General features: G+C 42.0%; 1 long non-coding RNA gene across 1 annotated transcript; it reads right to left on the bottom strand.

The window, feature by feature from the left end:
- Positions 1-970: 970 nt before the first annotated feature.
- Positions 971-7,755, bottom strand: LOC309344197. Its single transcript, XR_014157651.1, has 3 exons — positions 7,649-7,755; positions 3,247-3,328; positions 971-1,074 (listed from the first exon to the last, which is right to left on the bottom strand). It is a non-coding gene; the product is annotated as an uncharacterized lncRNA (long non-coding RNA).
- Positions 7,756-12,626: the final 4,871 nt, after the last annotated feature.

A 12,626-nucleotide genomic window follows, 5' to 3' on the forward strand; every position in this document is an offset into this window, starting at 1 on the left:
TGGTGGAATTGGGCCTGTAGTGTGGCAGCATTTAATCTTTTTAAACTCCTGCTGCACATCAGACAGGCCTTTTCTATTGTATTTTTTTGAATACAAGTATTTTAAGTATTTTAAAGTTTTATAGGTGTCCCAGGTATATGAAGTGTGCATTTGTTTAGTAACTACTAGCTTGGTTTCTCCGCCTCCGCTCAGTGTCACTCTGTCATCAACACACACACACACACACTTTTTTTTTGGGTGGGGGACTTGTTTTCCATTTTAAAAAATGTATCCTTAGCAGAGGGTTGCAGCAGGTTCACAGTTTCTCTAATGGCTTATGTTTTGAGGAAATAAACAGGTATGGAGGCAAAATGGTGAACTTAGACTTTAAAATAGCCCAGCGCTCCATATTTTTGCTGACTGTGTTGTGTGTGCGCACTTGATTTTCTTTCTGGTTCAAGCAAATCTAGGTCACCCTGCAAATGCTATTACCTGCAATACCCAGGACTCAGCACACAATGTTTTCCTTCTATATATACTTTGAGAGGTGAACTAGGAGTTCAATGCCATGTTAGTTCAAGGGGGGAAGTCAAATGTGCTCAGAAATATGATACATGTACATAGGAGGAAGTTCAAGAATAGTAAATGGGAATTCTTTGCACGGGAGGAAGAAAGGTGGCCTGGGGGACTTAATAAAGGAAAGTGTCTTGATTTCACAATAAGCTTCATGGCTAACCTCCAATGTACTATTACAGAGGGTAAAAATTCTCTCTCTCTCTCTCTCTCTCTCTCTCTCACACACACACACACACACACACACACACACCCCTTAGGCAATGGAAGTCAGTCCACAGAAGCTACAGCTACATGGGCATAGCCTTCCCAAGGTGAATAGTAAGCAATCCCCCCCCCCCAATCGCAAGCTACACACTGTTTCTGTGCCACATTTATGTTACCCTCCTGTTTGAACTCTGATAAGCTCTGCAAACATTTATGTCGATTAAACTGTTCTCTGGCCAATCAGGTCTCTGTAGCACTCAGTCAATCCAATTCCAAAAGCACAGCTTGGGCAAAGAGGTCCTTTCAATAAGGTCCCTGGGCATTAAAACGAAAACAAAAAACACACCACATGGCGTTTGAACTGTAGACAGAATGCCTCTTCTCCAGCCACTGCTGGGAAGCTTCCATCTGATGTTATGATGACTGACCAGCATTCCCAGTTTGGACTTAGTAGGGCTGCCTTGAAGGGTTGGGGGTCAAGAAGCTAGTGATTCTCTGTTGGGCTGTTTTCTTGAGGGAATATCCCATGCTAGACCATACTGAGGTTGCACAGAGGCCTCCCAATCCAAGCATGGGCTGGTTTTAGTTTTGGCATGTGACCAGGCCTGGAGGCATCTTGATTTTCCTTACTTTCTCACATGGGTGGCTTATTATCCAATCTGTTACTCTGTTGCTCCATTTCCTTTCAGTATTTCAAAGATAGTGACTGGATATCAACAGCATCATTCCCAGCCCTCCATCCAGGGCTTGTTCTTCTCTCCCTGTGGGAGCAGAAGTGCTCTATTTACACCCCTTTAACAACACTGCTGGTCTATCTGTCTTGGCCTGAAATACCCCAGTTTTGCTTAACCCAAGGGTCAGCAAACTTTTTCTGCCCCTCAGACCTTGTAGGGGGGCCGGACTATATTTTTTGGGGGGAAATGAACGAATTCCTATGCCCCACAAATAACCCAGAGATGCATTTTAAATAAAAGGACACATTCTACTCATGTAAAAGCACGCTGATTCCCAGAGCGTCTGTGGGCCAGATTTAGAAGGCAATTGGGCCGGATCTAGCCCCAGGACCTTAGTTTGCCTACCTTTTAATAAATTTGGGGAATTCCAAGGTAGAATGGGATCTTCCCGAATTTAAAAATACATTTTTTAAAGGAAAGGAAGATAAAGAAGAGAGCTCTATCTCAGGAGATATGCAAACTCTACTGTGGCTGGGGCACTTTCCATGGAAGATTGAGCATGAAATGCACAGCAAAAGCTCGATGCAAATGCAAAATGTATGAAATCAATGGACCGTAGTCGTTGCTGTTTTGAACTGTTTCCACTGGCAGATACATCGGAGGAAAGTAGTTAGACCTACTTAATGTACAACTGTACAATAACCTGTCCAAAGGGGATGATTGCTCCCAGTGCCTAAAGTTAATATTGCCTTATGGCCTAAGGCATGAGAATTTGAATATTTCCATGCTTCATATAAATATTGCAGCACAGTGTTATTAAACGTATGTTTTTAAATAGATGTAGTCTGTTTAATAGTTTCAAATGCATTCTTTCTGAGCGCTAGCAGGTCTCCTTGCTCCTTCATTCCAAACAGATTATGGCTTTACTGCCATCCATTATTTTATGTATACTACGGCAAGTTATGAGTTACAGCATCTGTTCTGAATTAAAGGCCCTTTACAACCTCCAGGGTTATTGCACTGAATTTTGCAGCTCCCAACACCCTCCCGACTCCGTTTCCATTCACACGTGGCGCAGCTGTGACATGCAATAGCCAGCTGGGCACTGTGCCACTTGGGCTGTGGTAGGGGAGCAATCACAGTTCTTTCTAGCTGGGGAGTCTGGTGCAAAACTGTGGCAGCCAAACTTGTGAATATTATAGATGACATAAATACTGGTCATTGACTGCAATAAAGAGATTGAATGCAGGTGACATAAAAGGCTCCAGAAAGAAGAAGGGGAGAGCAAGTCACTATTTCCAAAACTGCAGCTCAGGCCAATCCAATTGATCAGTTTGTTAGTGTTTGGTATTTTATTTTCCTAACCCACATAATTAGAGGTGTTTGGAGGTTCTGTTTCAGGTCTATTAAAATAGCTGGCAAACAAGGCTAGTATTTGCAAGAGTTTATACCTTCCTTTATAGTAATTCTGAAGGAGAGAGAGTCAGAGTGATCATGAGAGAGAAAGAAAGATAATGACAAAGAGTGGGGCAGCCATTTTGTGAATGACCAGCCCCCCTCCCACAGCAGCCATTTTGTGGGAGCCACTTTTTTATTGGAAATATACCCACAGGCTTTTGTTTTTTAAAAAGGTTGGGTAGCCCTATACAAAGGAGTATGCCCCATTGAACATAGTGAAGCTTCATTCCAAGGAACCATGCACAGAATTGCACTGTTAATGGACAGCTTTTGCACTTCCACTTGAAATGCCCCTAGTTAAAACTCTTAACTTGCCCTTTTCATCTATATTATTTATTTAGTCATATTATCATACCTTTTCCAAGCCATTGACAAGTCTTTGGGTTCAAATCTGAGCTGTGAATTCTGTCTTGGTAGCTTTTGACATCTGGCTTAATCTGGTTGTGATATCATGTACCAATGAAGATATAAAAACAGATTAAGGGTTCAAAACACTTTTCTTTTCAGTCTTAGGTTACACCATAAAAATATTTACTAGATCTTCAGGGAAAGCTTCCTGGCTGACTTGGGCTATTTGAAGCATTTGAAAAGGATATATATATCTGAAATTATTATTCTGCTCTACTAATAAAATGTGGGGCGTGGGTGGCGCAGTGGGTTAAACCACAGAGCCTAGGACTTGCCAATCAGAAGGTCGGCGGTTTGAATCCCTGCGACGGGGTGAGCTCCCATTGCTCGGTCCCTGCTCCTGCCAACCTAGCAGTTCGAAAGCACGTCAAAGTGCAAGTAGATAAATAGGTACTGCTCATGGAAGGTAAACGGTGTTTCCGTGCGCTGCTCTGGTTCGCCAGAAGCAGCTTAGTCATGCTGGCCACATGACCCGGAAGCTGTACGCCGGCTCCCTCAGCCAATAAAGCAAGATGAGCGCCGCAACCCCAGAGTCGACCACGATTGGACCTAATGGTCAGGGGTTCCTTTACCTTACTAATAAAATAAAAAGTTTCCATAAATATGATTTGACTAGAATGCTTTTAAATCAGGGATGGCCCAAAATAATTTGCTGCTTGAGGCAAATGACATAAGGGTGCAAAGCTGACTGACAGTTGAAATCTTATTTCAGCACTGGGAATGGGATAACTTTATCCACAGTACCTGAAGGAGCAGGCCGGTTGAGGGGAAATATGACAGGCCTGCGGTCTTGAGGAGTGGGGAGAGTTGGGGCAGGACTCAGAAGGTGTGGCTGAAGGTGCTGCCACTGCTACCCACTCCACCATCTGCCACCTGAGGCAGTTGTCTCAGTATGCCTAATGGGAGGGCCTTTCCTGTCTAGAACAGGCTATTGGGAAAAACACCTCCAAGTCACAAATAGCACATATGAGGCTTTCTCAATTACTGCCTATTTTGGGGCTTTGTTGCCAAGGAAAATTTGGTGTTCATAATAAGTATTTGTTTAGTGCCATGAGAGGATTGTTAAATTTCAGCCCATTCTCTTTTTTCTTAATCCATGCCAGTAGAAACAAAATCAACGGTGAGATTAGAAAGCTAGGAAATACACCCCCTCCTTTCTACCCCCCCCCCCAAGCATTTAAAATGGTGATGAAAGCACTTGAAATAGGAAACAATGGGGTCAGATCTCTTGCTGGTGCAAAAGAATAATTATAGAAAAGTTTCAGCAGATGAGGATATGGGCCAGTTCTCTCATCACTTATGTAAAATAAGCGGCATGGTTATAGTGGACAAAGGCAATTGTTGTTTCAGCTCTTTTTCTTGTAAACAAAAATCTGGTTTTCCCTTGTCAGAAATGAAACTCTGATTAAGTTTAGTTTCTCTTTCAACCATGTAAGCATTTCCTGCAGATTTTGTTTCATGAAACGGTTGAATGCTTTCTGCTATTTTTGTTATTCCCGTTCCTTGGCCATGTTGGTATAAGGGTATACACTGGAGAAATAAAGACTTCCATTTGGGCATTCTAGCACAGATATCTAAAAATGCTTTGACATCACAAAAATACATATGTACGTGTGTGTGTGTGTGTGTGTGTGTGTGTGTAGCATACACTGTAACTGACAAAGAACAAAATCAAATTGAAGATGGGCACATTATCACTTACAGTTTTAACATCCTGCACTTTGTTTACATTGCGGATAATAGAACACACTACTATATGTTTATAATTTATCTCCAGTGATTCTGTTTCTGTAGGAAACATATGCATGAAGTACTTGGCACAAAACTAAGCTCATTATACTTTTAGATGCTAAAACATTTCGATCTTGCAAAGTACTAAGTTCCCAGGATTTCCTCCGGATTTCAAGGCAATCAGCATCTTTCCTCTGAGCCCTTCAGTAGGCTAAGCAAGATCATGCTATCAAAGAAAATATGTAAGCAAGTCATGTGCACAGGGAATGTATGTTAGCAAAAAACAACAGCCAAAAGTGTTCGTGTTACACTTGCCAATTAACTGTGAGCTAAACCTTCATCTTCCACTGCCCAGTGCTTAAGAAAACCAAAATCTTTCTAACTTGGCTTCCCTTGGTTACCTGTCTACCTGAATGTAAATGCTTAGTTTCCCAGACCACATGGACCATCTGTCTCTTTCCAGCCTCACATTTCTTGTACAAGATGCCATAATTAAGGAAGCATTTGTGTGCATTTCTACAAGTACTGAGGGACAAAACCTGGCCATTTTCAGTCGGCCACTTGGTTCCTGAACTTAGCAATTTATAACGCTTTGCCAAGGGGGTAGCCATACTGGAAGCCAACTCTCAGCTGATACTTATGCCAGTCAAATTCTAACTTTGAGGCAGGGATGCGGCACCTCCAGATGGTATTGAATGTCCAGCTTCCATCAGTCCCAGGTGGCATGGTCAATAGACAGGGATGGTGGAAGCTGGAGTTCAAAAATATCTGGAGGACCACAGATTCCATACTCCAGCATTTACCATTAGCCCGCAGAGGGATAAATAAATGGGATGGGAAGAGTTGAGACTAAATCCTCATGTGACTACTTCCATTAATGGTTGTGGGGTCTAAAGCTTCATCTGACACAGTGCTGCTAAAATTTTGTAAAAGTGAATGGTCTCAAGGGGGTTGGTGCCTAAGGATGGAATAAGGGCCCCATGAATGGCATCACTCTGTGGATTAGATTAGAATAGTAGAGTTGGGAAGGACCACAAGGATCATCTAGTCCAAACCTCTGCAATGCATGAATCTTTAGCCCAATATGGGGCTCCAACCCACGACGTGGGTCAATGCTGATTGGCAGTGACTCTTCAGGTATTTAGGTATGGAGCCTTTGCCAACATTAGATGCCAGGGATTGAGCCGGGAACCTTCAGGATGCAGAGAATATGGTCTGAATTGCAGCCCTCCTTAGCTAAATGATACCATGGCCATCATACTTTGCCCAGAAGGCAATAATGCTAAATCAGTCTTGATTCAAGTATGTCATGTTTACCAGGTGATGGATTGGGCTATAATTCATGAAGCAATTTGTAAAAATATTTATGAAAAAAAACTTTCTGCTCTATCCACTCAGAATTCTCAAGAAAGCTTTGCCAAAAGTAAAGATAATTAAAAATAAATTTAAATTTTTTAATCCTCTTACACTTAAAACCAGATGTTGATTTAGCAGTTCCAAACCTCCTGTAGAGGAGATGATAGTGCTCTAGTCATGTGATACACAGCAGCAGCTGGTGATCTGAATATACATTTGTAAACATACTGCTTCATAGTTTTCACGAAATAGAATGCTCTGCTTCATTATAAGTACTGTATATCCCTTGGGAATACTAGTAATTACATGCTAATTCATTTTAATGCTACTGCATTATCTACTGATAACGGTGCAATTAACTCAGGTCACTACCAAGGGGTGTGAAGAGGTCAGGAAAAAATCAGAAGTTATTCCTGTAAGTAAAAAGATCTTTAAATCAATACAGTGTTTTAAGAATCACCAATGGAGAGATTTAAAGGGAAGCATAATATATTGTAGACTAGACTAGACTCTCAATTAAGCAGGGGGAAACGACTGTGCGCAGATTCGCAAATAAAATATAGTAGCTATGCTAAGAAGACACAAAGGGGAATGGTTGTGATTATTAGTGAAACCATGACCAAAAAATGTTGAAGAAGCATCCTGCCTCTTTACTCTTCCCTTTGTGGAGTGAACAACATAGTCCATCCCAGAAAGGAGAGTTTCTCCTGTTTTAGCGAAGGCATGTCAAAATAGTGTGCATGGATTCTCTGCAAAAAGTCCAATCTACCTACAGAGGTCAGTTGTGAGATCCCATCACATGTGTGTTAATCTGTTTTGTTGTGTGTATGCTGGAAAAATTATATGTTGGAAAAAGTGTAATGATGACACCAAATCCAGCTGTACTTTGCTGGCATCTGGTTGCAAATGATGAGAAAGGTGGACTATAAGAGAATAAGAGGACGTGTTTGTACATATGTGAAAAGATAGGTCCAAACTTTCTAGGTCACATGGAAAATACAGCAAACTTTGAAAAATAAAGCATTTTTGGAGAGGTTGAAAGAAGGAGCCAGCTGACATAGCCTGAGTTATAGCCTGAGTTTGTGCAGGTCCATCTGAACCCTGAATGGAATTTTGGAATGAAGACTGTTAAGTTGGTTGGTGGGCAGCCATTGCAGTGACACGTGGCTTGCTGCCAGTGCTGGGCCTGTTTGGGCTTTCCCAACAGTTGTCTGGAAGATGTTTTCCTCTCCCTCTAGTCTTGTGAATTTAAATTTACCCACCTGTGATATTGACCTAACAATTCTAGGAGGCAGCAGTGGAAGACCAGAGTCAACGGAAAACCTTGTCTTGGTTTCTACTTGGATCCACTCTCCCTGCATAATATGGGACCTCCTCCTTGCTTGGCACCACAGTTGGCTTTTGGTACCCCCTCCCCCCCTTATTTCATCTGTTGCTGTTTTATTAAGAATTTCCTACAGAATAATATGTCGTTGTATTCAGGGGCAGGGAAGATTTTTATTTCCAGGCAAGTCAGCTGGTCTGGAAGTTTTCGCCTCCCTCATAGCAACTATCACAACTTTGGCAGTTAAGGCATTGGGTAGGATCCACAGTAATTAATCAGAAAGGCAGGTTGTATAGCTTTGTCTTAACCTTCCAGGAAATTGGGTTATTCTATTAAAGGGATCCTAGGGGTGATGTTTTTGTCCATTTTGTCCCAGATGATGATGATGATACCCCGCCCATCTGGCCCATGGGGGCTGAGACCCATAGTACTCCCCAAGTTGGTTATTCCAATGAGCTGCTCCTCTTTGATGTAAGTCATAGGGCAATCCTATCCCGGAATCGACTCCCTGGTCAGCACTCAATAGGCAGGCTGACTGAGCGGGAAATCACCCAATGCTTGTGCTCAGTCCCCTTACATCTGCAGTTGATAAAGTTGTGACCTGTTTTGATCCAAGAATGTTGCCCTGTGTTTCTTTAATCACATATGTGAGACACCAGGCAGTGGGCTGACTGAACACGCAACTGGATCGAAACAAAATTATTTGCACTTGGTTCCAGTCAAGTGTCAACCATTCACACTGATTTCAGTGGGCCCTACCTAAGAGGAGAGGTGGACAAATCTGGCAATTTCAGCTCTCTGTTTCTTATTTTTCCAATCTTAAAAAGAAAAAAGAAAAGAAATGTGTAGAACAGTGTTTTTGTTTTTTGGGGGAAGTTTAAAGACTAAATCTTTACTTGGCATGTTGAAGTCACTGAATTTTCACAGTAACGTATTTTACAGTGGTCAAGGAGAGGGAGTAAATGCCATTTTAAAGACATTTTTGTATTTAACACTTGATTCCAAAGTTCAGTGCTGGTCCCGCCTCAGTATTTTTATTATTCTACACATTTCTGCAGCAGTTTGCAAACTTTAGTTAAAATAATTCTGATGAAAATTCATCAGCATTTGGGTGCAAATTTAGCTTAATATAAACATTTTTGATGCAGCTTTGACTAATATCAACATTTTTCTTAAGCAATTTCCCTTAATGTAATGCATTTGCTCTTTTCACAAATACATACATCTTTATGTGAATTTTACACCAGCGTATGCATTTCTGTACCTATGACTCGGCTGGAGAACTACATTGCGAAATATAGAGAGAAGCACAAATTTTGAAAAATGGTTTTTTTCAGTTGGCACCTTGCTTCAGAAAGTGCAAGTTAGGTTAGTTCACCTTTAAATGTAAACTGAATCCATTCTATCCATTGCTTCCCTTAACTTTAGTGTTTCATTGCCTATGTGAACCACATGCGAGACTTTAGCACAGTGGTCTGGAAGATGAAACAATTAATCCTGAATTACGGGAGGGAGCCTATTGTGGTGTCTATATTACTACCTAAAGAGTTCACGGTGATTAATGCCACTTAAAAGATACCAAAGGACTTAATATTGATTAGGTGATTATTTTAACATGTGGCCACTTACTGTAATTTATACCAGCTTCCGTTTTACAAAGATTTCACTGCTGCTCTTGACCCAGTGCCAGCTAGGCTTGAGATTTACAGCTGCCCTGGGAAGCTGACACGACTTTTTCAGCATTGCCACCTATAATTCATCCTGCCCATGAAAGAAAGGGGCCTTGTCTCCAAGTCAGAAGCCTGATAAGCAGCTGTCCTCCCAGTAGATGGCAAGTTTGCTTCATAATACAATTCTATTCAAAAGCGGCATCCCCTCCATTGCGTAAACTAACCTCACACTGTCGCTTCCCATACACTGTAGAGAGTTCTGTGGCTAATAAGGGTAACACTAAGTAATCCAGACAGTAAATACAGCTTCTACTTATCAGAATTAATTATGGTTACTGCAGTAAGCACAATTTTAAATTAATTACAGTTCTGCGTATTAAAAGTGAAGACCATAATGTCATAACTAAAATGTCATTACAGTGGGGAAATGCTGAGAGGTTCATACACTTAACAAGTGTGCATGTCTACTTGAATAGTGAACACTGTTTTCTATGGTGATAATCAATGTAGAATATTAGAGTAATGGATGTGGAGCAGGACTGTAAGGCCTTGAAAAGCACAGGAGATGAGCTCTGTTGTTGACCTTCATCCCCTAAGAGCAAAAGGGGCAGCAACCCACCTGTCCCCCACTTGACCCCAGAGCTTGAGTCTACTATCTCATGTGAATCACTCAAGCCACATCCATGTCATGTATTTAAAGCACACTTATACCACTTTAATGGTCATGGCTTCTCCCAAAGAATTCTGGGAATCCTGAGAACTGTAGAGTGTACTGTAAGAGTGCTGCAGAGAATTGTGGATTGTGGAATTTTGGCAAATATCCCCCATTCTCAGAGTGGTTTAATAATAATCTCCTCTTCCCAGAGATGTCTGGGAATTATAGCTCTGCGAGGGGAATGGGGAATCTCTTAATAACCCTCAGCACCCTTAACAAAGTATATTTCCAAGGATTCTTTGACAGTTTAAGTGGTATAAGAGTGCTTTAAATGTATGGTATACATGGGGCCTCCATCTCTGCCTGTCTTCCTGCTTGTAGCCTGAATTGCTGGGCCCTGCCCCTGCCCCATAACTCTCTAGAAACTGGGAATAACAACCCCCCCAATTCCCACTAAAAATTGTGTCCAGGCATGACAGCATGACCCACTGATACTCTTCCCATTGGTGTGCCCTTGTTCTTCCTTCATGTGGTTCTAAGATCACTTCCACGTGGCAGCTCATTGTGGACTCGGTGTTATGTTAAAGACATAGGTTTAATGTGCATAAAATGTAATATTTAGATGCACTGAAGTTATGTAAAGGTTTGTACTTATGTAAAGGTTTGTATTTTGCAAAGAGAGGTTTGAATTAGCCAAGAGGTTTAACTCCAGCAGATGTGGCAGGAGAGGGTAGAAGTTTCTGTTTCAGTGTGTATGGTAAGTCATGACTCGTCCTTGGGAAACCTGAGAACTCAGCATCTCAGACGTTAGCAGAGCCAGCAGAAAGTCAGCTCAGCATTGTTGAAGAAGCACATTGCTTTTGCATAGGATCTCTCTCTGGGACCAGAGAGAGGAAAGCTATTGGACTATGTTGAGGACTTAAAGAAGATTGGGCTGCTTTGCTAGTTTGTTTAAGAACAATGTGTTCGTGTTTTTGCAACATTTATTTTGTAACTGGTTTAAGTCAGCTTGCACTTGTAACACTTTTTGGAACTCATTGTGGTGAAGAGGTTACATTTCTACTCTGCATAAGGTGCAGATCAGGAGTTCAGCTTGCAAATTTACACACACACACAAGTTTTGAGCTGCGTTCACACTGCATGTCCTCATCAAAATGTGAACCCACGTTCTTTTTCCATTTAATCTAACAAGTAGCATTAAAAAAAATTGCAGGGATGGTAAATCTAGATTAAAGGGGGAGCTATGGGATTGCATTTTGATGAGGACAACTTCGTGTGGACATTGCACCAAACGTGGGTACAGAAGCAACACTGAGTCCACAATAAACTGTTGTGTGATAGTACTCTGGGACTCCAAGGAAAAAGAAATATGAACAACCCCTTTAGACAAGGATAGAAACATGGACCTTCTCAGGACATCACAAATTGTTTTTTAAAAAACTCAACTTTTATATCCTTTTTAAGCACCGTCTTTTCATAGAGAAAAATTGGCCCCACTGGGTTTTGTTAGGCCGCCGAACATATTTTATATGAAGTGAAGTGACTGCTCCCAAGGGAAATTACTCAGCTGTGCAAATGCCCTTGGTTTCGAGGCTGGTTTCTCAAAGAGATCTCTCAGAGCGCTGTCATAACCACATCACTGTCTTCCTCAGCCAGCCAAAAACTGTCAAGCACAGCAGGCAGGGAGGTACCTGAAAAGGTTCACAACAGGGGGAAAATGCTGCCACTTGAAACAGCTGCTGAGAAACCTCTCCAAGACAAAGAAGGAGAAAGGGTCACTTGGGCCCAGCTGTGGCCACATTAAGCTGCTATCTTACTCTTTGGCTTCTGAGGTACTTTCAGGCATTTTACAATAACCCTCTTGATGGAGGTTATTTTGGCCATCCTGCTGTCTGAGTGTGCCACATAGCTCCTTCTTGACTGCTCATTAACCCTCTTGATCGCTCCTGGGATGCCATTCCAGGAAAACGGTGGAGCTATTGCAGTTCACACATGTTAAACTAAGTACCACATCAGTTTTGGAACAGAGCCAATGGATAATGATGGTGTATGTCTCAAAACGCCTGGTGCTTCGCCAGGAAAAGAAAGAGGACTTCATCATGACCTGTATATACAAAGCTAGCTGTGCCTGGAGACCATGAAATGCTGCAGGTGAAATGAATGAGTGGTTAAATCACGACATCACTGATCTTATTTGTTTTTACTTCGGCCGTCAGAAGTGTAGCCCATTTCCTTCTTTCTTCAGATGACGCCTGGAATTCCTGCTTCATACAAGAAGCCCTACCCATCATGAGGGAGAAAGATGAGTGTCCCCTCTCAGCTCCCCGCCACCCTTTGCAGACACATGGAATCCCCAACACAGCTTTGCTTCCTAAACCTTGGAGATTGTACAACCTGCTGACTTCTTGGTGTTCCTTTTAACACAGCCATCAACCCTCCTCTCTCCTGCCCTATGTTGCCTTTGAGGCTGTTTATATGAGGACTGTGGAAATGCAGGGGTGAGATTTATCCTGCTTTCGCCATCCTCCTCTCTTTAGTTACAGCCCTATTTTGTTGACTTCTGATAGCAGAGGCAGACAAAAGTCATGGGG

The sequence above is a fragment of the Podarcis erhardii genome, assembly GCF_964252035.2.
Source record: "Podarcis erhardii genome assembly, chromosome: 6".
In the NCBI taxonomy this organism is placed as follows: Eukaryota; Metazoa; Chordata; class Lepidosauria; order Squamata; family Lacertidae; genus Podarcis; species Podarcis erhardii.